The sequence below is a fragment of the Meriones unguiculatus genome, chromosome 9, assembly GCF_030254825.1.
Source record: "Meriones unguiculatus strain TT.TT164.6M chromosome 9, Bangor_MerUng_6.1, whole genome shotgun sequence".
Taxonomy (NCBI): Eukaryota; Metazoa; Chordata; class Mammalia; order Rodentia; family Muridae; genus Meriones; species Meriones unguiculatus.
In genome coordinates, this window is record NC_083357.1 from 101750510 (window position 1) to 101775970 (window position 25461).

The following is a 25461-nucleotide window of genomic DNA, read 5'->3' on the forward strand; positions in this document are numbered from 1 at the left end:
CTCTGTTCTTTCCTTTTATTTATGTTTTTTTCTGGACTAAAGAAAATCCCATTTATGATACCGTTAGATTCTGAACATTAAAATGGGTTGTGCTTTCCCCTAACATTTTCAGTCCTGAAAATTATCCATGTGCCCCTAACTTCAAATTTCCAGTCCTTTCGGCTAAAAGCCAGCTGCAACTCTGCACAGTTCTATCTGCTAGCAACTTGCATGGTGAAATCTACTTGATCTGAAATCCAGGTGGAATGCTTCCTTCCTGTCCGTTTTCTTCCCCCCTTGGGAAATCTGCAGTGACTATTTGAATAGAAAATCTCACTCGCTGGTGTCTCTACAGCAGTCTTCATATGTCTGTAAACAACCTTGTACATCTTGAGTAAGTCAGTTTTAGCTGCTTTGTTAGATACACAATCATAGACTATCCTTTGGGGACAAGTATGTAATAAATTTCTTTTTCTGTTGACACTGGGGCAAAGCCATTTACAGACACTTATGTTCCATTTATTTGTATTTTGACTAAGATTCTCTAGTTAGAGATAGAAATAGCAGCCCAATAATAAGTCACAATTAAATTGTAGAAATGCTTGTATAGTGATAATTCTATACAAGAAAACTATGATGGGTTTAAAAAAACAAGATGAAGTAATGTGAAGGAAAATTTAAGAAACCCTAAACCACGTTGGGAAGGAGAATCATTTATTTTTTAGGGAAAAAAATACTTATATTCAAAGAAGAAAATGAGCGGAATGGGATTATTCTATTGCAGCTTATCTCTTGCTGTCATAGGAAAGAAACAGATAAAATGAAGCTAACCCTCGGGACTCAATGCTCTCGTTGGTTTCTTGGAACCTTGCAGAAAGGATGGACCATATGGTAGGAAGTACCTCTGTGACAACATGGGCTCAGATGAAATTTCAAGGATTATAAATCCTCTTGTTTCCTCTCATAATTTGACGAACAGCTGGTACCAGGAAGTATAACATTGCACGATTAAGTGCCTGAATTTCTTTTTTTAAAATATCTTTTTTAGTAGCATCCGGGTTTGGCTCCTGGAAAATGGAACGTGGAACTACTCCAGGATGATCATTGATCTGCCTCAGTGGGCAGTCTTCCCACGTGGGGGCCATTCATAATGGTCTGCTACAGTGATCTGTCACAGCATATGGGGGAGACAGAACCAGAGATTGCACAACAGAGGAGGATACAGAACTTGGAATTCTGGTTTAAGAGAGAAGAAGGGAAAGGAAGAAAAAATCCCATCTCATCTGTCCCCATAGTCGAGGAGAGGCCAAGTGCTGAATTATATGCCCATTGCGAGGTCTTATACAGGCACGACGGGGAGAGATCCAGGGGAGAGAGTAAGTCGGTGGTTTTGGAAATATGCCAAGTGAAATATCCTTTCTGTGGTATCCTTGAAGGATCAGTTGAAGACAACGGAGCTCCCGAGAGCAGTGCTATGCTAGGTGTGCAATGCCTGCCCATGTGTCATAGAGAGTACAGAGGTCCAAGCGAGATAGGAGGTCAAGTGCGAACATGTCCCTCACTTCCTTCCTGTGATGCCTGGTGAATGCTGTCACCATTTTCCAGTCCCGTTTTCACCCATCTATTTATTGTACCAGTAGGCTGTAGACATGCTGAATGACTTTACCCTTTAAAACTTGGGCCCGTCTGAAAGAGGAAGAGATGAATGCCAGTTGGGTTGGCTGGATGAATGAGTGTATGCATGAACGAACAATTGTTCACATGCCTCAACACTTTCTGTAACCCGTCAGCTTGTTAGCATAAATTCTAGCAGTGGGTTAGTGTGCTCCCCTCCTTGAAGCAGAACTGTAAATGGGTTGAGGAGGGCAGTAGCGGATGAGGTGGGCAGAGAAGACATACATCGTAAAAGAGAGGGAGGATGCAGGTTGTATGGCTTTATTTAAATCTGAACTTCGCCTAAATAGTCTGCTTTCACCTGGTATGCCAGTTGTTTAGTTTATGTTTTGCATTTGCTTTGAACACTTTAAAAGGATCTAAAAAGTACATGTTAAAGCAACGTTCAGGCTAGCAGGTGTTTAAGAAGTGAAAACTTGGAAATGATTGAAACGACAGAATGAGCTAATTGCAAGACAAAGTTATATTATATGAATGTAGGTTTATTGGAAGCCGCCATGGCGGGGGTGAAAGGGAGAGGGAGGGAGAGAGAATGGGAGTGCAGAAGAGAAGAGGAGTGAGGAAATACGGAAAGAAGAGAGTGAGGGAGAGGAGAGAGAGAGGAAGGGAACCAAAACGTCTGGAGTGCATAGTGAAGGGGGAATGGAAGTTCAGGGTCTGGGGCGGCTTTGCCAGCCACACCCTGCAGCGGGGTGGGACCCAGGGATGTCTGGGTCAAACAGGAAGCTGTGGTAATCAAGTGGAATAGTCAGTATTAATTGGCCCATAACCCTTTCAAGGTAAAATGGCCCTAATGTCAGCTCAACTGCAGCAAAGAAAAAAAAAGGGTGGCTGCTGAAGGGACAGAGACAAGGGAGGCAACCTCCTTTTAGCATGCCAGGGGAAGGAGCTCACTCAGGAGGCAGGATCTCATGGCTCCGGGACAGCAATTGCATTGTGCTAGTAGGCAACAGGAAGTGAGCACAAACAGACCCCCTCCTCAGGATAAACACACACAGACTTAACCTATGGCCCGACTTCTGCCCTTGAGTGACCAGTGCCATTAGGACACGGGTCAAAAGGTCGTAGTGTGACAGAAAACGGAGCCTTATTGAATGAAGGAGAAATAAAATATTCTTTTGTTTGCTTCACTCTGGGGTTTGTATAGCGACTGTGATGTCATAATGGAGTCCGGAGTGGGAAAAAGAAGCTCCTGATTTATCACAGCCGGAGACAGGCAGTCGGAAATTCAGTTAAACACTGAGGGAAAGGACAGGCACAAGAAAGAACCACACAAAAGTCAGTCTCCCTTCTCTTACAGGGGGTGTATCCAAGTTGCCTTTCTGGTCATCCTTAGCTGTGAGAGAAGCCACCAGAAAATTCCTGCTTCGTTAGGTGAAAAGACAGATTCACTGACCCCCTGGCTTCTCTTCCCCAGTTTCTAAGGTGGGCTAGGAGGGGAAAAATATGAATCTTAAATCTATACACCCTGGGAGCGTGCTAAATGGTAGTGTAGGAAGAAATTCACAGGGTGTGCATAATTAAGCACATCTATATACCGATCATGCACAAAAAGGAGACGTGATATCTAAACGCGTGCTTTACAGAGGAGTATAAAAACTGTTGTTTATCCTGTTCAGTTATTTCTATTCTTTCCAGTTCTGAGTACTTTCAAAAAGGCTGGATAATTTAAATTTTTTTTCTCCTGCGTTAAACGTTTTGACCATTAATGGAACGTTTGCTCCAATTTATTCTATAATGCTGTTGATATAATGACACCACTGGGTCATTTACCATAGTAAGATATGGACACATAATTTTCTGTGTTTTCTTCAGTTCTCAATCCGGAACCTCATCTGCTGTGTGCATTCTGGTAGGTTCGCCCTGAGCTACACACCGTTTATTCCTTGACTGCACCAACTACTGGGCGACACTGTTTTTCAAACCCTTTGACATTGGGAGAATCAGACAAGCTTGGCGAGCGCGTGCGTCTTTAAACACCGTTTTCAAAACCTTCCTTAAAGCATTCCTGAGTTTTGCGTCTCCTCACACCCCTTGTGAAAGCACCACCCGCCTTCAGAGAGGAAGCTGTTGGCTCCTTGCAGATGCTGTGGGGCCTGAACTCCCTCCTGGGAGATTGATGAGTCCTGCTAACCGCGGTGGAAACTCAGAGACAAAGTGACCCAGGGGATTACGAGGAAGTCAGTGTCGGCACTAGGATTAGAATTCACACTTGCCTGCTTTCTCAGCACAGCGACCAGCTCCCCTATGGCTGCTAGCTTTGTCTCCCTCTGAGTGAGGAGGGGACCGGGTGTTTCCACGTGTGGAAAAGACCCCTGCTATTCTCAGGCGTCTTGCCTTGTAGGAAGGCCCTTCCTTTCAATAAACCGAAGAAGCGGGGAAAGTAACTTTGAGGTGATTTATTCTAATCTCCTCACTTTATAAGTGAGGAAAAGGCCACAAAAGTGCTAGAGGCCGAGTAAGAACGCCCAGCTTGCAGTAACACAGCAGGGAAGCAAACTGGTGTGATGCAAAGCCTCTGGGTGGGGAGCACTTGGAGGCCTGGCTTTGAAGCCTGGCTTTGCCTCTTATTGAACCCCAGTTTTTTTTCTGTCCAGGCTGAACGCAACATTGCCTTTGGTGTTCTATGGATAATCAAACGTGTAAAGCACCCAAGCTCTTGGGGGAGTTTCTTAACATCCCTCCCCCACCTGTTTTCATCTTCATGGCCGTTTTCCTTCATAAGAAAAACGACCCTCAGATAGTCTAATGTAAATTTTTAATCACAAATCGGTAGGATTGTACGGGACTTCGATCAGGGAGTTTTCTCGAGCTCACAGAGAGGAACCAGATTCTGAACGCGGCTCTTGATGGTTTTATGCGTCGAGCTCCAGAGCTGTCAGCAATATCTTTCTCTGAAACTCCTTCAGAGACCAGGAGACGGGAAAAGGCAGTTGGGCTGCGCGCAGACCACGCCACGGGAGCTCCGGGAGGTGCTCTCTGCGTGGGTGAGTGCTAATGCAGACACGCAGAACGTGACTCTCTAGTTCCGGTCTTGTTTGTTAGCCCTGCCTCACCCCCCACCCCTTGACACTCAAACTGGGTGAGCCTCCCTCTCCTAATTAGACTTTCATGCTCTTTGTCCTTCCTGGGCTCACTCGGCATACTTCGCCTTACTTCCACTAAGAGGAGACAGGCAATTCATCTTAATGAGCCTGAGCACCCGGGGCAAGGCCTCCTTTGACTCTTCAGTTCTCAAGTAGGGGTTGTAGGCCAAATGCCTTGAAAGGATGGTGGAGACACGGGAATCAGGGGACCTCTGCTAGGGGAAGGGAGCCACTGGCTTCCTGCCTTCTAGAGAGGATGCCTCGCTCAGCTTTCAGACCCTAAAAACCAAGACGACGATCACCACACAAGTCTTTGACTGTGCTCCAGAAGGAAGGACTTAGAATAGGCAGGTCTTGGGGGGGAAGGGGGGGCGGAATAATTTTGTTTAAATAGGCTTCAGAGCGTAATGGGATTGTTATGATAATAATGACTTAGCATCTGCTTAAGTGCTACGTCCGGGGCTGAGTTCTGTCTCTACAATGCCTCATTGAATTCTTAGCACAGCTTCCGGGGGATTGCAGATGGAGGCCTAGGGTGCAGAGGGGAGGTTCAAAAGCCAGTTCCGCCGGGAGCCCTTGACCTAGGTGTCTTGCGAGCTATCGCCCTTTCCGTCTCTTTTCTCCCAGACCCTAGGGTCTCCCACTCTTGATCCAAGAAGCTTGACCTCTCATACTCTACCCGCAAAGTCTAGGTCAACCGTGTGTGCTGTGTGTGCAATTCCATGACACGTGTTTCCCTGCCCCCAATCGCGATAACCACCCCAGTCTCCTCAACCGGGATGACGTTCAGGGGTGATGCCAGAGCACTAGTGTGGTTGTTGTTGTCTCTTTGGGGATTAAAGGCACAGTGGATTCTCCTAAAGCAGCAAACTGTAAAAAGATAGTCCTTATTAAACTTAGTTATGGACAACCCGGAGCGGAGCTATTCCTACCACTCTCTGCTTCCTGGGTTCAGGGCTCCTCTCTTGCATAGCTTGTTCTTTAAGTTTTCACAGGTGGACCGTTTGATGCTGTTTTACAGAAGCCTGAGACTTCTCAGAGGTCCCTTCCCTGTGTGTTTCTGATATAGCCTGTCTGTGCTCCTCTCGGCACGCCTGAATTCTTTAAAAGCGCTTGGTGGGGAAGTACGGTAAACATCTCTGAGCGATTTCTCCAAACTTGCCTGTAGATTCGAGAGCATTTTATGCTGCCGATGTTCTTAATCCACTTCCCTGCTTCTGGAACGAACCCTACCCCCGACTGCTCACAGTCCAGGCACAGACCATCAAACCGGAGCTGACCTCTCCACGAGAAGTTAAAGGAGACACGGAAATCCTCTCGGGTTTAGCGATATCCATTCTTACTTACCATATAATAAAAGGGCAGCACGTTCCTTTGGTCTTCCGCCAAAACCTGGTGGATTTAAAAATGAAAAGAATGTAAAGAATGCCTTTAAAAAAAATGAGAGTGCCTTTTATCCACAAACACTCTTGTAGCCCCTTATCCTCTCAACTTCCGGGCAAAAGAGAGAGAGAGCTTGCCAAAGGAAGGGGGCAGAAGATGGGCCCAGGCTGGAAGCGAGGGGCGGTGGTACTGAAAGATGATTCACCAATAAAACGGGCCTCTTTTTGCGTCTTGTTCCTTACTCAGGCTTCTGTTACTTTTTGCCTTCAAAGATAACTAAAGTAGCATTTGAAATTAAACTCTTCCAGCATGAGGGAGCATGAATGTTTTTTTTTTTGGGGGGGGCATGAATGTTTAACTCTTCTTTATACCTGGTTCTGAAATATTGTGAACCAAAACAATATTGGTATTGGGTGCTGTATGAGATAGAAATTGGGTGCCCATTTTCAATACGTAATCACTTAGAGTTACTGCCACTGCCAAGAAGGCCATAGGCATTAGGCTCCTCCCTCCACTAGCTGGTGGCTGGCACCTGGACTACTGTGCTCCATAACTGAGCTGAGGGTCGGAAAAGGGGAAGAGGGCAGTCTCAAGCTTCAAATTGTTCGCTGCATGAAGTTTTGAGTCCTAGGCCAATGATACAGGGAGTTTGGGAGGAGCAGGCCCTGGCCTCTGGAAGAAGAGAAAAATTCTCCCTCTCTGAGGTTTATGAAGAGCACTCTCTTGCACCAATCAGCCCGCTGGCCATTTTCGCCTTTTCACTGTGCAGGCTACCTTCCTTCAGGGCTGGTTATTGACAACTGCTTAGCTCTCACTGGTTTCTTTAGTTTGTTATTCTCCCGCTCCCAGCAACACCACAACCGTGGTTAGCAGCAGAAGCAAACATGGATCTCTTGAATGAAAATACTTGACTTTGTTCTCAGCTGGAGGCTGAAAGTGGAAGAGAAATCACAATTCATGAAGAAGGCAATTTTCTTGTTCATAATTAGAGCCTTGTGTTACCAGGACTACAGTAACCTCGGTTCTTCTTACCCTCAGAGAGCCGTAAGCGATACCTTTAGCTTATATTCTGCCTTGGTTCCTCAAGAAGTTGTATTTCAGGAATGTTAATACAAAAAATGGAGGAAGTTGACTTCATGAATACCTCTCCAAAATAAAAATAACTAGCATTTTCTGTGGGGTTGACTACCCGGATGTTGAAACAGTGTTAGCTATGTCTGTTTATAGTGCAGCCATTCCTTCTAGCCCTCAACAACCACTAGTCACTTTTCATCTCCGTAGATGTGTTATTCATGCTTCATACAAGTGAAATCACATAATACGTAATTAAGATTTTGTTACTGGCTTTCTTTCATATACTGTTATATTTTTGAGGTATATATAATATATATCTAATATGATAGCATATACGAGTACTTCCTTTTTGGGGCCAAATACATTTCTACTTGAGTATATCACATTTTGTTTATTTTATCTGTTGAGACTTTTGAGTTGTTTTCATCTAATGGCTTTTATGAGTAATTGCACTGTTATTTGGGTATCTGCCTAGGCATATGTTTCCAGGTTTTCTGGTATATTTCTCAGAGTAGAGTTGATGGATAATTTGATATGGTGGTTAATCTACATTGTCAATTTCTTGGGATTTAGAATCAATATGGAAATGTGACTTTGGGTGTGTCTGTGAAGGCATTATGGAAAAGTTTAACAGGGTAAGGAAGAACCACCCTAAATGTCATCAGCAGCATCCCATGAACTGGGAAACAAGCAAGGCACCTGCTTTCACCTCTGCATCCTGAAGCAGGTACAAAGCCAGAAGCTGCCTCATGCTCATGCTGCCATAACTTCCCATGGTGATGGACTGTATCCCCTTCAACTGCAAGCTGAAACAAATCCTTCCTTCAAGCTGCTTCTGGTCAAGTATTGGCAACAGACATGAGAGGTCAATAATTCATTTGTTAAGTCTATGCTTAACCTTCTAAGGACTGATTTCTCAAGTAGACTATGCCATTTACATATCAACTAGCTGCCTTAAAGATTGTCGTTTGGATTTTGAGTTACTTGATAATGACATCAAACATCTTTTCACATTTATTGATGATTTATATTTTCTTTTGGAAAAATGTTCAGATCGTTTACTTTCCTTTACAATTGAACTATTTTTTTTAATAATGGAATTATCAGACTTCTTAACAAATTCTATATACAAGTTCCTAAATATTACAGCAGGTGATTTCATATTTAAAGGAAAGTCTTATTTTTATTAGCTTTAAACTGGTCTGTTTCAAATTTGTATAAAAGAATGGCCAAATTTAAAACAAAACAGGAAAAATCAGATACTGAAGTTTCCCCAAGGGATCATGTTATGTTACTTCATTCTCTTGAGTTTATTTTTCTCTTCCTCAATCTAGAAGAAATCTGGGAATATGCTTCCAAAAGGGTAAAAATAAACAAAGGTCCAGACATCTCAGCAGAACTAGAAGCCAAGAAATCAAGAGAAACCTTCAGATAATTAAAAAAAAAAAAAACTTGATCCCTGTTAGAAGCTAGCTCATGTGCGTGCCACACTGGGAGCGGGGGAGAGACCAAAGGGCTCTGACCCTGTGCCCTGCATCCCAGGTGGGAAAACAACACAAAGGCCACTTGGATGAGATGTGGCTTAAGGCACTTTACAGAGGCAGATTGTAAATGTGTCTGTTTATGAGTGCTGCAGGTGTTCCAAGCATCTGCGCGGAGCCAAAGCTGGACGGAAGCAGAGCTTATCCATCAAACCTCCTCCTACCGCCACCGTTTATTAAGGAGAGGCAGTAAACACATTTACTGTGCGCTGTTTCCTCCTCTGCATATTTTTCCACGTTCTCCAGTGGAAGTGTGCGCACATGTATGAGGTTACGATGGCCTTTTTCTCAGAACCTTCCCCCCCCTTTTCCTAATCTCAGAGAGCCTTTGAGAGTGGGAGAGATCGCAAGCCTTTTCCCCTAGGAATGGATTTAGAGCAGATGCTGCTCATTACTCTTGTTCCAGCATAGGGAGAGGGAGCGGTGACGTTAGAGTACCTCTCTACACCAGCAAGTATTAGCCGAGCAGGGGAAATTATTTATTTCTCACTAAAATAGCCTACCCAGAAACATTAAATGTCATAACCACAAGTTTGCACTGCATTAGGGTGACTAATGGCAATACATGGCACTAAGTGACTTGAGTGACAAATTGCTTCATTGGTTTGAAAAAAAAAAAAAAACGCAACAACTCATGTTTTGGATTAGATGGCTTATTTTAGGTCAAAAAGGGGAGCAGGTGAATTAGCTGAGGCATCAAGGGATTTGAATACCCTTAATTAAGTGCTCACTTTTGCAGAGCTCTTTTTTTTTTTTAAGACCCTCCATACCCATAATTTGACACTACATCTGCTTGGTTACCGACTGCCCCTGGTGCCACCTGTTCTAAAATGTCAAGAGTGCTCCGTAAAACAGCTTGCCTGAAAATTCTCTGAGTCCTTAGCTGTAAAGGACACCATCACACTGGACCTTTGCCTTCCTTCAACACTCCTGGAGACTGGCTTGTATGATCTGATTTCTTTTTCTGTGTAGCAGTAGTCAGTATGGAAAAGACAAGTGTATTCCCACAAATGTGACTTATTTCCTTTCAACATAGGAAAAGAAACCTTGCCTATATTTGTTGTGTTTGTAACAGTTCTTTTCGGCAAAGAAAAGTCATTTGGGAAAAAAAAATGGAAATTCTTTTCCTTACCTTCCTTGAGATATTGAATTGATACACATAGATTCTATAGCCACTTAGATTTCATATGTCTATAACATTCAGGGAGGAGGATTCTGAGTGAACTGAGTCTTGTGTGTTTTAAGAAAAAAAGAATCTGTCTGCTTTTTCTACGAAGCTCATTCATAGCCTTGTTTTCTTATCCTTTACATATATTAAAGTGTAAGTGATGTGGTGGTTCTTAGCTTGATCCTAAGTACTCATTGAGTTGGGCCAGTTATAGTGCTCTGTGCTTTGTTCTCATTGGTTAAAAAAGGAGACTGTATTCTGCCTACTGGCTTTCATAATGCCCCAAAGTTTAGATACTGGAGAAGTGTCATCAATAGTGACACTCAGCTGAGTACCTTGCATGCTATGCTACTGACCTTCCAAACAAACTGTGAAATAAATGAACAAACAAACAATGAAATAAAGGAACTTGCCGCCACACCTAATGACCTGAATTTGATACCCACAATCCAAATGGTGGGAGAGAATCAAGTCTTAGAAGTTGCCCTGTGATGCCCACATGTACACCATGGTATTTGGACACACAGATACATGTGACTTAATTTTAAAAATGAACAAATGTAAGTTAATAAACCCTCTTTCCATATTCCCATAAGTTTATTAAACTCATTGGGTCATACACATACACAAAATATATAAAAATAGTAGTGAGACCAATTGGAGAAAGTAAGGAAACAAGGGAGCGGGAGGGGGACAAGAGACGGCAACTGAGGCTCTCTCTCTCTCTCTCTCTGTCTACTCTCTCTATAATATTGCATATATATATAGTCTTACCTACTCCACACCTATGTGAGACTATGTATATTATGCTAATTCTACTTCAAGATGTAATTGTTAGTTTGAAAGTGCCTTAACAATTTCAGATGAGAGGACAAGCAATAGACAGGAGCCTGTGATTCCATAATAATAAACCTCATGGAGCAAAACCTGATTGTGGTGGTTTGAGTAGGAATGGCCCCCATTGGCTCCTGTGTTTGAATGCTTGGCCCATAGGAAGTGGCACTATTAGGAGGTGTGGCTTTATTGGAGTAGTTGTGGCCTTGAGGAAGAAGTGTGTCACTGGGGGGTGGGCTTTGAGGTCTCAGAAGCTTAAGCCAGGCCTTGTGGCTTACTGTCTCTTCCCACTGCCTGTGGATCCAGATGTAGACTCTCAGCTCCTCCAGCACCACATCTGCCTGCCTGCCACCATGTTTCCCGTCATGATGACAGTGGACTAAACCTCTGAACTAGGCCAGTCCCAACTAAGTGTTTTCCTTTATAAGAGTTGCTGTGGTAAAGGTGTCTCTTCACAGCAGTGAAACTCTAGGACACTGACATCACAAAATTTTATCTTTATTGACGTGATTCCCCCCAACAGCAGGACAGTTATGAGTACTGATGACTCCAGCGCAGGGCCTTAAATGGATCAAGGGGCTGCTTGACTCACACACCAGGAGCCTGATGGCAAATGAATGCCTTAGCTGACATTAGGGGCTGCTTCCACAGTTCTGGTCCTTATGGTTAAGCTACTGGTTGAGACACCAAACATCTTGTCTTTAAAGCTGAGTCCAAAGGGTTGTCAGAGGAAAGGAAGTGGCATCAAGAGAATAAGTGCTTGTGCTTTCCTCTAAAGTCCCTTCAGACTTACGCTTCTGCCTTACTCATTGGAATGGTGTCACATGACCTCCTGGATAGTTCATGGATCATGCTGCTTAGAGAATTGTTAAGGCAAAAAAAAAAAAAAAATCACTGCAGTAGTCTCTTTTAGGAAGGACAAATGCTGCAGTTTAGATGCTTAGGGAAGGAAGCCTGTCCCTCACTGGCTACTTTCCTTGAACTATGGCACAAAAGCTGGTATCAGTCATTTTCTTAGTGTCAAATTGGACCCTTGGCTGTGAGAACAACCCTGTGAACCCTGGCAATGAGATCTATGCACAGGGAGACACACCATCGTTTCTTTATCATGACCCTGTGGGGAAAACACAGGGCTGCCTGAATAAGAACAGCTATCAAACTGGCTGCCTGCGCCCCGCAGAGAAGTTGTGGATATGATTACAGGCATGTATGTCTCCGTACTTGCGGGTATTGTGTCACCTTGATACAAGCTAGAGTCATCAGAGAGGAAGGAGCCACAGGTGAGAAAACGCCTCCATAAGATCCAGCTGTAAAGCATTTTCTCAAGTAGTGATCGATGCGGGAGGGCACAACCTATTGTGTGTCATGCCATCCCCGGGCTGGTGGTCTTGGGACCTATAAAAAAGCAGCCTGAGGAAGCTGTGGGGAGCAAGTCAGTAAGCAGCTAAGCAGCATCCCTCCGGGCAGCACCCCTCAGCATCAGCTCCTGCCTCTAGGTTCCTGTCCTGTTTGTGTTCCTGTCCAGACTTCCTTCAGTGATGACCACAATGTGGAAGTATTATATACTGAATGAGCTCCTTTCTACAAAACTTGCTTTTTGGTCATGGTGTTTCACTGCAGCAACAGAGACCCTAGCTAAGACAGTCTCAGGCAGGGACATAAATAGTCAGACCTCCACATCTGATGTTCTGTCCTCTGTGGAGAGCTTCTGCATGGGGGCTATGTTCGGGAGGGACTTGCCATGCCATTTCGTGTCTTCAGCTCGATGCCTGTCCTGAAGTGTTCATTTACCTAAACTGCTCTCAAATTCCACATACCAGCCATTTCAACGTTCCCATGTCCTTGACTGTAGAACTGGATCAATAGCTACACACAGAAATCTGAAGGAGCTCGTATTATGACTGTTCTTCTAGGCAAAAGGAGAACACACTGTCCACTTAGGATTGTTCTAGAATCCACAGTGATTTAGGATCACCCATTAATAACATCCTCTTTTAACCAGTTCCTATCTATGCCATCTCTCTGTCAGAGCAAACAATTCAGTGATGGGATTCTAGGCCTGTCCATGCCTGCCCATTTGGACTTTTAATTGCACCAATCTTTTCAATTTCCCCAAGAAATGGCACTGCTTCCTGTATTCTTTGGGTGAAGAAGAGCTGAGCCGGTGACTTCTGCTAGTCATTACTTTAATGCTCAGGAGCCAATGTAAAGACTTTTTATCATTAAAGATTACCATCCCATGTACTCCCTAGGCATTGGCTGGGTGATATGGGATGGTCTGAGTCTCACCATAGCTACTGCAGTCTCAAAGGAACTGGGTATGTTATACAAAGGTCGTCTGACAAGTGGGCCTAAGTCAAGCTTCATTTGGGGATCTAAGGTCACAGTGTAAACTTACATTCAGTGCCCATAGAGAAATCAGTTTTCGTTATTTTCTTTCTTGGTGGTGGTGAGGCAGGCAGAAGCAATACCTACACTTGAATGTGTGATAAAGGAGGCCCCCAGATTTTCTCTTATCTAAGATGCTCTGTTACTGACAGTTGATAGCGTCTGGTGTCTGGGGAGGTGCATTACTTTAGCACAGAGGACATCAGCATCCTTTTTTATGTCCCCAGGACCCTTCTGTAGGCTAGACCATTTCCCTGGTGCTTGATTTTCAAATTAGGCAACTTGTATGCTATTAAATTATTCTTACAAATTTTCTTACCTCATCCCTCTTTTTTTTCATTGTATTTGAATATTCTGCAGTTAAGAGATTTTTGTCTAGTAAGCCTAACCCACTTATTGGGTTCATTTTAAAGATCAGTTTGTTTTTCTCCATAATCTCTCTTTCTGTCTCGCTGCCCCCTATCTCTGTGTGTGTGTGAAGGGTGCTGTGTGCACAAGTCTATGCCAATGGGAATTGAACCCAGAGCCTTGCACATGCTAGAAAAGCACTCCATCACTGACATACAACCTAACTTCCCTTCTTATCTTTTATGTGGAGACCAGGTTGCACTAACTTGCCCAGGCTAGCCTTGAATTCACCTGCTGGCTGGGCAAAACTATACTCTATACTTAGTCTACTAAACACTCATTTTGTCCTATAGGCCAAAGTTAAAGTTTGGTGCCAGCCACTGAAGAGCAATGATCAGGAGATTCTGAAGGAAATCACACAACTGGAAGCATTTAAATATGAGTTGGAAGGTTCTTTACATCCCTGGAACCTTTCTATGTTGGCTTCTATTCCAGTTAAAACTCAGTTCCATATCTGTACACTACAGACTGAGTCTTGTTGTTATTTTTGTTGGTTATAATTAAGCAACTGAAATTCTCAATACCTGATTTTTGGTTTCTAGAGTTCACAGACCTGTATTTATAAGGAGCAAAAATTCTTTTCAAATGATCACTTTCTGAAAGAACTTCGGGAAGGAAATAGGAATTGAGGGTGGAGGAGGCAGAGATTGTGACAGAGGAGAAGAAAGACTGTGCAAAAACTGTTTCAGTGATCAGAACTGTGCTGTATATAGGGTACACATTGGAAGTGAAGAGGAAGAGGAAAGGCGTTCAGTGTCAGTTGGTACGCACAGATCTACCTGTTCCTAGGAGAAACCAGACAGGAGCATGTCTGAAAGTTATAGACAACAATATCCTTTCACAGAGACGGGAGACCTAAGAAGAACAGAATTGGCAGGAAAGGTAGGTGAAGTAGTTTCAGATGTCTATTAGCTTTTTTTATTGAGAAATTAAGGGAGATTTTGGTTAATATAATCCAGGTATATAAGTTAATTAACAACGAAGCGGTCTGTAAGTACTTGGTTCTCCAGACATTTTTGCTTTTCACATGTTTTTCCATTGGTTTAGACAGAGATGGATTTCCTGCACAAGATCCAGGTCTGTTTTGTTTTCTAATATCATTTTACTGTAGCTCAGGCCCTATGTATGGAAACTGGCCTGCCATAGCCAGTCACATTCATGATTTTGCCCAACCTGTCCAGGCACCTGTGACTGATAGGGACGTGGAGAATTAATAGAAATATAGGTTAATATTATAATTTAAGCCTCTTTTCCTCACTATATTTCTGAAGCAATTTCTGTTTCCAATTTGTGGGCTTAACAATGTAGTTTTACCATGTAGGGATCTCAGATGAGATTCTTCTCCTTCATCCAAATGAAGTACCATGACTTACTTGATTTTGGAGCTAAGAAACTGTCCCCAAGCATAATTTCCTCCAAAACATTTTCTCCTACACACAGAAGGAAAGCTGAACGCTTTATCTTGTGGTTTCCTCAGTAACTCCACAATGTGGTCAGCAAGAATGGCCCTGAATTCTCTTTTGGCTGCTGGTTCCCATCACTGGTCTTTAGCATTCACATTCCTTCACAGCGGAAGCCTGAGAAGGAATACTGTGTGTTGTGAAAAGTTCTACTTCATTCATCATGTTCTACCTTGGTGTCCAAAGAAGGCTGACCTGCAAACACCTCGCAAAACCACTGCAGGTCTTTGTATGTTTCACAGAAAATATTTCTAGTAGTTTATTGTTTGGCAAATAAAGGAAGTCTGTAATTGATTTCTTTCAAAAGTCCGTGCAGTGCAATTCTTTTGGATTTAGTGCCTGGCAACAGTTTTGGAGAGAGCCTGAAATCTGGCTTGGCTGGAATTTGTAGATTGCAAGCACAATCTGAAAAAGGGATAGTCCCATGTTCTCCATCGCAAAAAGATGGCCACGTGACCCTGCCCCTACCACGCCTGGACGCTGAGAGCTGCCAAAGGAGTCGCCAGGAAAAGGATTCACCTTCATTTCTTTCGGATCTAACTTGTCCTGAAACATCCAGCGACAAGAACCATTTCTGCTGTTTCAGTAGCAGGAGATGCGCAGCACTCTGGCCGGCCTGTTTCCTAAAGCTTTGATCTACTTTGTCTCACTGACTGAAGCACACAACGCCAAACCCACTCAGTGCGCGGCTCCTGCGGCTCCAAAGAATTCACTTTTGAAACACAACACAGCTGTATCAATTTTCGTGGAAACTTGTCTTTGGAGATGTGTTTTGGGGGTGCAGCAATGAGAAATTTTCCTGCCTCAACTGAGTTCTGCCTGCTGGGTCCCAGGATTCTCTTCATCTGTGTTCTCCGCCACTGGCTCCTAGAAGCACTTGTCAAAAGTTTTACTCAGTAAAACTAAAGCAATGTTGTGGTGCTTCCTTCGGGTGAACAGCCTGATTACGCTTTGGGACTGTGCCATACCCAGCATAGCTCAAGGTCATTCCAGAGTCAGCTTGGGATTTTGATAATTTTAGTCACTTTCTACAGTGCCTTGAGGTCAGTTGATATCTAAAACCCAAAATGAAGGCTGGGTGTGGTAGTCACAATAGGAGAGCAGGAACGTCCTGAGTTTGAGCCCATCCTGGCAACATGGTGAGGGCCTGTCTCAACAAACAAAAAAATGACAACAACAGAGAGCTGACTTTGCCGGCTCAGGGCGTATTCTCAAACAGAGGAAATAAGTAACAACAACGTCAGCGCTACAGGCACAGCTGTTCTCAGGGGTCGTCACCAAAGCCAAAACAGTTGTGATGCTCCGTGCACAGCTGGAGGCAACGTTCAGGCGTGGCGTCTACTTTGGTCTGGGAGGAACACAGTGGGACCTGAAGCAGGAATGGTAAGCCAGCTCACTTACCAGTGATGCCGAAGATACCCGCCACCCAGGGTAATTATCCCGGCCCACAAGGATCTCTTTCTCCCCACTCTTCAACCCTTTTCTTTAGCCTTTATCTCCTCGCGTTTCATCCTTTCTTTGGTTCCTGTTGTTTCCTTTGCCAGTAACTGTGGCCCTTAGCCATTTTGACTCCCTGGGGATCTGTGTTCCTGCTCATCGGCTCTGACTGCTTGGCCACTGCTGCTCTGTTTGATATGAACTGTATCTGGGTAGCTACATAGGAACGTTTCTCTTACATGGATGCTGCAAAGAGATCTTGAACTATACCCCATCCTTAAAATAACGCAACGTTCTTACTGGCCTTGAACCATCTTTGCATATTTCGAGCTTTCTCTACTCTGTCCTCAAGAAAGAAAAGAAAGGTCTTCTTCCCACTTTGGAAGAAGGTGCTGTCATATTTTCTGATGAAAATGAGAGAAGAGAAACATCTCTCCCCGGCTGCCTCCAGGGCATGTGCTATTTAGCTGAGGTTCACAGTGGTCGTAGGGAGAGAAGTGGGGTTCAGAAAGGTGGACTGAACCAATGAGATTGGGTTCGGAAGGCACTAGTGTCCCATATCAGGACCCCATGTGGTACACTGAAAGGACCAACTCCACAAGTTGTCCTATGCTCCATACATGTACACACACACACACACACACAAGTGAAAATGTAACTTAAACAAAACAAAGAATGATGGTTCATTACTGCCCTTCAGAGAACTTACGATCTGTTCCCCGCATCTACACTAGGCAGCACACAACTGCCCCTTAACGCTTACCTGCTGAGGATCTGAAACATTCTTCTGGCCATTGTGGACACCCACACACATGGTGTACATTCACATAGGCAAATGCACATACACACAATAAGGGGAAAGTATGAACTGATAGAAAGAGTGATGGGTTAAATAGTTAAGCTGATGGGTTAAATAGTTAAGCTGGATTTCTGAGGGTCACTAACAATCTTAGAGTTATCTGGTCCCTTGGTCATTGTCACTAGCTCTAAGGCTAGGGAACTACATCGACTGTGTGAGTACATACAGATGAAATCACTGTGGACCCTGAGGTGATAGGGCTCTGGGTTTACTTTCAGGGAAAAATGCTACCTCTAGCTAGTGTAGCATCTTTATCAAACCATTCACATTTCTTGCTTTTGGAACTACTAGGCAGACTAAATCTTGTCTTTCTGCATGTCATCTGACCAAAAAAAAAAAAAAAAAAAAAAAAACTCAAGGAGGGCATATGAATTTAGTCTTTAGAATTAGTTGACATTTCCAAGTTATCTGTTTGACCAAACATTTTCATTGCTCTATGTTTCCGTGTCTTTGTATTAAAATAGTTATAATTGCATGGCCTTCAACTTCATAGCATTGTTATGGAGACTACAGGACGTGGAAAACTTTTAGGAAAATGCCTGGCTCATGTTAGCTGTCATCATAATTAGGGTGTGCATGTTAGGCCTGTATACATTCCCTAGAAAATATGAGCAATACTGTGTGCTCGGGGGGCTCAAGGATAAAGGTGGGCCTCAAAAATGAAATCAACTTCAACAGCCACTATTTGCTTTGCACCCTCGGCTCTTGCTATCAACATTTTTGCTAAGAATTTGCATTATGATATAAGAAGAGGTGTGCTTTCTATACTTATGACTGAAGCGGATTAGAAGCAGAATAACTGACTTAAGTATTAGACCTGGAATTTTAAAAAGAATTGAAAATTGAAAAGATAACCCAGGGCTCACAAAATGTACTTACTATATCTACATGTGAATTTTTAACCTCAGATTTCAGTATTTAGTATGTAATTTAATATGTAATTCCAGGGAAAAGGATATCTTACTTAAGAAGACACTAAAATCTGGGAAATAACATTTAGAGAGTTAGTATTAGTTAACTTTCAGTTGCTGTGGGAGAGAGTGCTAACTTGAAATGGCTCTTTTGAAACTTCAAAGTCTACCCCATTGATAGACTTTCTCCAGCGAGGCCACACCTCCTAAACCTCCCCAGACAGCTACCAACTGGGAATCAAGTTTTTAAGTGTGGACAACTAATGGGGTCATCTCCTTCAAATGACCAGCGTCACTATAAAGAAAGGATATGCAACTATGAGAGCCACAGACTAGCTGATCCTCCGTGCACTGTGGCCTGAGTGACTGGACCCTTGGAGAACATCACGCTGGATTATAAATTAGGCGAATCTGGAGGGATATTGTTATGCAAGAACTCTATAAGAAAAGTAGGAGAAAAATAGAGCCCAAGGCTCTTGAGCAGTAGTTCAAAGAAATGATCATAATTGTCCTGGAAGAGAATAGACCTCAAACAAAGAGATCCACCTGCCTCTGCCTCCTGAGTGCTGGGATTAAAGGCCCCCCCTGCCCAGCTTAGGGCATGTATATTTAAAATAACTAAAAGCTGTGACTGGGGACTGTGGCTTCAACAATGATACATCCGATGTTAGAGAGCATCAGGAGTAGAGAACTGTGAAGTTATGGTGAGGCTGATTTTATTTAAGAATTAGGAATATGTAAGGTGGGAATTTACCCTTGTGAGTGAGTTTGTGAGTTGAGGTATGTATATACAGCCAGGAAGACATCATGCCAGAGAGATTATATAAAAAAGCATTGTGGCTTATCTCTATGCTAATAAGTTTTCTTGGTTCAAAACACAGGAACAAGACCCCCCCCACACACACAAACACACACCATCCCTTGTGGGTAAGTAGACAAACTTGAGCTGATCACCTATGAGTGAAGGCAGCAACTCAGGCTAACAAAGCACAGAGCCTTGGACACACCATCTCCCACAGTAATAAGAGTTCCAAACAAAACAAAGCAAAACAAGAGGCCTCACAAGCAGAAGAAGAAGAAGAAGAAGAAGAGAAATAAAGAAATTAAGAAAGAAATGCCTCCAACAAACGAAATCCCAAGGATCTTGTTGAAGAGCTGTATAAAGTCCGAGAGGGTTGGGGAAGGGGCCTGGTGTAGATCAGGAGATGAATAGTTCGCAACAAGCCATGAAATAAGGTCCAGAATAAGTAGATGAAATCAGTGTTAAGAGTACAATTAAGGAAGACAATCAACCTACACAGGATTCAGATATGGAAGGTGAGGAATGCCAGTGGAGCATGAAAATTGGAAAAGGCAGAATTAATTTTTGTGAAGGAAGCCTCCTCATGCTGAGAAGTGCCTAGAGGGATGGCACTGGGAGGGTTTTTATTTGATTCGTGTTGGAAGAGTGCCTGGAGGTGGGGCTTTCTTTTTTTTCCCCCTCCCTTTACCTGCCAGAAGTATAGACAATGTGCGATTTTTGCTGCAAGACAGCAGTACTGGACATTCAAAAGGAGGAGACAATAAAAACCAACTCAATGGAAAGAGTAGTTAAAAAAAATTGTTTGGAGGAATAATTCCCTCCTGTATTCTGTCAGAAAGGGATGTTCTCTGAGACGGGTTGCCTAACAAAGGTGAATGAGCAAGGTAGATGCCAAAAGCAACCACCTCAGCAGCAAAGAATTTGGAGACTGAAGAAGGGTATCTCAGCCAGTGCCAGAGCGAGGAGGTTCGTTAATAAGAAAAGAAAGGGGGACAAATGGAGTAGATACAGTCTACTTACAAGAACTCGAAAATTAATAGACAAAGTAAGGCAGGTGTGTAATGTAAGTAGACGCAATTAACTTTGAAACGGCAGGACTGTGGGGAAAAGGCAAGCAGACTGAATGATTTTGCTTGGAACAGGAAAAGAGAAAGCCAGTGGATAGGTTGATAATTACAGGGCGGGAAGAAAGTTCCCTTTCAGGATACTAGAGATTGTTAGACGACCTGGGTTTTCAAATATGGCTCTGAAATGAACGTGTGAAATAAAAATCCTCTAATTCAGGAGGGCATGTGAGAATACAAAGTGCCGGCAAGATTTCCTGAGAACCTGATGGCCGGGGCCCCGTTCTCTAACCAGGAGAACTTTCCTCGGCAAAGCTCGGAGTCCAAGGAAGGGCGATAAAGATAATAATGTTTATCAAGAGCTCTCTATGTGTCAAAGCTTGTGATAAAAGATTAAGGCATGTAATCTCACTTAATCTCCAATGTCGCATTTTCAGATAGGCAAAATGCTAATAACTCCACCATACAGATGAAGAAGTGGAGACAGATGGCTTATTTATTTGTTTCAGTGCTGGCAGTCAACTATGGGGCCTTCCATAGCCCAGACAAGCATTCTATCACCGAATTACAACCCAGCCCTACAGAGAGTTTAAACAGCATTCGGTTACAATACCATGGGATATTCTAAGGCAGCTGGGCAATTTGAGACAGTGTGTCAGTTTGTTTGCTGTTTTGTTCCCGGTTTCTGAGACAAGGTCTTACTCTGTAGCTCAGGGTTGTTGTCGAATTCCCAATCCCCCTGCCACAGTTTTCTAAGACTTTTGTGTGTGTGGTTTTCAGTATTGAAATTAGGGTCTTGCACATGCCCGTAGGTACCAACTGAACCCCTCACTAGAACCTCTATCCTTGTGCTATCAACTTTCTCGCTATTAGTGTAGGAGGCTATCTCAGGGCAAAAAGCTTCCCTTGCCTTCATGCCACTCGGCGAGAGAAGCACAGACTTACAGTAGCTCCGTAAGACACCTCTGCTTAGGGTTGGATTTGCTGGTGATTCAGAAATGGACTGTTGGTATTGCTGCCTGCCGATCCCTTTGGAACTGCTCTCTGTTCAGCCGACAGCCACGCCCTGAGTATTTACCTGGTAGGAGCATTCTGCCATACAGGACCAATGCAGAGAAGAATTAAGTGTTGTCTCCCAGCCAGGTGTCGCATGTCTGGGACAGAGTCCGGCACCATAGTCCGAGGCACCATCTCTGCCCGGTAGCCCGTGAACTGGTTTTTCCACTCTAAGCTCTGTTCCCACGGAAGTTCCAGTTGTCAGGTTAGATGCGCTTCTCAGCTTGTCTCTCTCCATTGGAATCCTTTGATGGCCTCTCTGTGCTCTTGGGATTAAAAACCAAATCATGAAAATGGCCTACAAGTTCTGGCATGAGCTGGCCTTTTCCTGAATGTCTAGATTAACCTCTCGGCTGCCCCTTATTTTCATTCTATCAGAGTTTTTTCCAAACGGCTCTTGCCCATGCCATTCCTGTTCAAGCAATGTCAGCACCCAGTCACTGAGCTTCCTGGCCCCGGGACCTCACTCATCAACACACTGAATCAGCTCACTCCCCTGATTTTTGTTTTTAGCATGTAGTGTGTTTGGGCTTTTTAGGCATTTGCCGAATTCTGGTCAGTTAATGTGCTGATGATGCTGATGATGCTGTCAGGATGAAGGTTTCGTTTTACTCCCGTTTGTTTCTTCACGTAAAGAAGATGCCTGATAGACATGTGTTTACTGAAGTAATCAATCACTTCCTCTTGGCAGCAGGAATTTGTTATTCTTCACTAAGGCCTCTGCTTCTTGTTACATTTCCCCTGTTACTTCACTGTTTACAGTAAGGCCTGGCTCGGGCTTAAGAGTTAAAAACATCTCTTGCTTACTACTCCATAGACTCCCGTGTCTGATATTTATTTACATTGATTTAGTTGGTCGGAATCTAGCATAGGGATATATCTTGAATTTATCTTTTAAGTTGTCTTATGTGTTGCTAAAATGCAATGATGGACCATTTTGTTTGGATCCAATGCCAGTTTCCAAGCCAGTATGATCAAGGCATCGGGATTATGGAGTACAAGTCCCTGGAATCTACAAATAAGAGACTTCCTATATCACTTTCTTCAAAAGATGCCTGGAGCACGACAGACTTCCAGGGCCAGCACTCAAGCAGCCTTTGGAAAAACTCCTGACTCCCTAAGCCATCTGGGTAATGAATAGTTGGGTAAGTCATGCCATGGGAATGTAGCGATCGGTGCTCCACTTAGAAATTAGGTATCATGGCAGCTCAGTATCCAAGTGGGCTCCCTAGTAAGGGGAACAGGGACTGTCTCTGACATGTACTCAGTGGCTGGCTCTTTGACACTCCCCCTCCCCCCACGGAGGAGCAGCCTTGCCAGGTTATAAAGGAAGACAATGCAGCCAGTCCTGATGAGACCTTGTAAGCTAGGGTCAGATGGAAGGGGAGGAGGACCTCCCCTATCAGTGGACTTGGAGAGGGACAGGGAGGAGATGAGGGAGGGAGGGTGTGATTGGGAAGGAATGAGGGAGGGGGCTCCAGCTGGCATACAAAGTGAATAAACTGTAATTAATATAAAAAATTAATTAAAAAAATTAAGTCTCTTGATTACCTTCCCAAGCTCTTTTTGCCTGATGATTAAAAAAAAACAAAATCATAAAAGAATGACAGAAAGAAGAAGGTGGACAGCTAGAGAAAAGGGTCAGATGGTGTCAAGGCTGATGTGTTGATTTGCTTGTTTTGAATTCTGATTCCCTTTGTGTAATATTAGCAGTCCTCACCCTGGAGACCCCTTCCAGACAAAGGTAGGCAGAGTGTTCCCTGGGCAGACTGCATGCCCTTACTACCTGCCACTTTTAGGAATGTTTTCTTACAGTGCAGAAAATTCAGCCATTCCATTTTGTGTTTCCTGGCACAAATTCTGGGACTTTTTCCCTGGATTCATAGCTGTATAAAAGCTCATATTTTATCTCAATTGAAGAAAAGAAAGATGGGAAGTGAAGATTCTATATTTTTAAGATGGCATACCTTTAAAGGCTACGTGGAGCTGACAAATGGCCACATGCCTCTCCTGGGTTCCTGTCTAGTAAGAACTGAGAGTGCAAACGACATAGCTCACAATGGGGACTCCGTCTGTGATGGGAATGCTGAGGTCACTTTCTAAATAATTTTATTATTATTATTATTATTTACAACTGTTTTGTTTGCTTTTCAGATAAATGGGGTTACTAGTATCCTGTGCCTGGATTACAGTTGCTTTCCTCTGTTACTAAGGAGATCCAGGTATAGTACACTAACTTTGTCTTTTTGGATTCTTCCCTCAGAGCTTTGTTTTCTGGGATTTCTGAAGTTGCTCTTAACAGCTAACCTAACTTTTTTTTTTTTTTTTCCTACAGGGAGTAAAACCATGCACAGCCTTTGGGGCAATAGAGGACTTTTGTTCTCCTATTGAAAGCTTATGGGATTGGTGGCTGATGAATCACCCTGTTCAGATCCACAGACAAAAGCACTTCTGATTGGCTGTCACTGGGTCAGGTTCCCACCCTTGCTTATCTCATCCACACCCTTGTAGGCTAACAAGGAGACTGGGTGTAGGGCCTTGTTGTCCTAGCCTGAGATAGTGTGGCTCAGATGCAGCTTTTGCCCTGTGCCTCTCCAGGTCTGTATTTTCTTTTTTACAGATATTGGCTGAGAAAAGAAATAGAAACAAAATTTTCAGGGATCTGAAGGGAGATGGCAAACAAGGACAGATATTTTACGGAGATGGGACCAGGGTGATCCTAGGAAGCTTACATGTTCCCTGAAGAACTTGAAAAAAAAAAATGGGGAAGGGGAGCTACTTCAGTTGAAGAGGATATTGCAACGTGACTTTTACTTCGTGAGTCTTCAATATGCTTTGATACATCTAAAAACAGAATTATGCTAAGATAAAAGCTTAAGAAATGGCTAGGAGCAGAGCACTCCCAGAACTCCAAGGCAGAGTCTGGAAGATCTCTGTGAGTTCAAAGCCAGCCTGGATGGTCTACAGAGCTAGTTCTAGGACAGTCAAGTCTGTGTACAAAGAAACCCAGTCTTGAAAAAACAAACAAGCAAGCAAGCAAGCAAGCAGACAAAAGAAATGACAAGGAAAAATCATTACCAATTTCCACATTTGTTAAAAGAAAATCTCCACAGGTAGCATATTTGAGAAAATGTGCCCTCTCTTTTCTTCTAGGAACGGAGGAATTTGAGATTCAGCAGGCTGAAGGATGGATTTAATGGAATTTAGCAAACTTATAGCAGGACCACAATTAGAACCCAGATCTTCTAATTTCTGGTTGTATCAGCAAAGATGTCTGAGACATAGTTCAAATCCTGGATGTAGTAGTTATTTATCAGTCACTTCAGACTTTGTGATCTAACCGTGGGCAGTAAATAATCCAACCTTTCACTGTCCCCTGGAGTGACAGTAAGCGTAAGCATAATGTATCTCAATGTAGTTTTGCCAACACTTACAGAAATATGAGGTTATCTTGCATCAATTCATTCAACTCATAGTATGTGATGCCATCTGTTTGAGAAACAGACACAACTTTGTGAATAAAATAATTGCAACAAAGTTTTGTTTTGTCATTTCTTCTTACCCCTTAGTAGAAGCTACAGGCCTTTAAAATATTGTGCAGTAAATACATGTTGATTTGGGGAAGAACAATGTTCATTTCAACTGGGTGAATGGCAACAGAGCTTGCTTTAAGATAGTCTTGCTGTCCAGATAACGTGACAATTAAGGATAATTCAAAATTAATGTTCCTTATTCACTTCTTTTTCATACTATGGATACTTAAAAAATATCCAAAAGGTAAATATTTTCTTGTTTGCCAGGAAATATTTTCAATGAGTAGGTTATAACACTTCCCCCATTTCTGATCTAGACTCAGTTCAGTATAATTTATCAGAACATAACTACACTCATTATTGGCAATGCATTCTGGTTCTGTGCAAAAACGCTATGAATAGGTTGAAAATTTGCAGTGAAGCAACGGCTTGTCTTTCTGAAACGTGGAGACAGCATTCACCATTCTTTTCATAATAGTGACAAAGATGTTCTTTAGGGCTTGTGATTCTTGGCTTTGTTTTCCTTTTCAAGACGGGGTTTCTCTGTCCAGCCTGGGCTGTCCTGGACTCACTCTGTAGACCAGGCTAGCCTCAAACTCACAGAGATCCACTGCTCTCTGTCCCCTAAGAGCTGAGATGACAGGTGTGCACCACCATGGCCAGCCTGGGTTTGTAATTCTTATGATACATTTGAAAATTTACATTTAGTATATGTAAAATTAAGCATTTTGGAGTGTAAAATTTAATAGCTGTTGTTTCTCACAGGGGTATCTAATCACTGTTGCTATTTAGCCTCAAAATAAC

The 25461-nt window shown here is 43.2% G+C and overlaps 1 long non-coding RNA gene across 3 annotated transcripts; it reads left to right on the forward strand.

Moving 5' to 3' along the window:
• The first annotated feature begins 15310 nt into the window (after positions 1-15310).
• On the forward strand, positions 15311-24955 carry LOC132656527 (uncharacterized). 3 transcript variants are annotated; one of them, XR_009594294.1, is made up of 5 exons: positions 15311-16426; positions 22082-22269; positions 23279-23346; positions 23460-23593; positions 23745-24955. It is a non-coding gene; the product is annotated as an uncharacterized LOC132656527 (long non-coding RNA). The 3 variants fall into 3 exon arrangements; XR_009594292.1 differs by having other exon boundaries at positions 23460-24955; XR_009594293.1 differs by having other exon boundaries at positions 15311-16378; positions 23460-24955.
• The last annotated feature ends 506 nt before the right edge of the window (positions 24956-25461 follow it).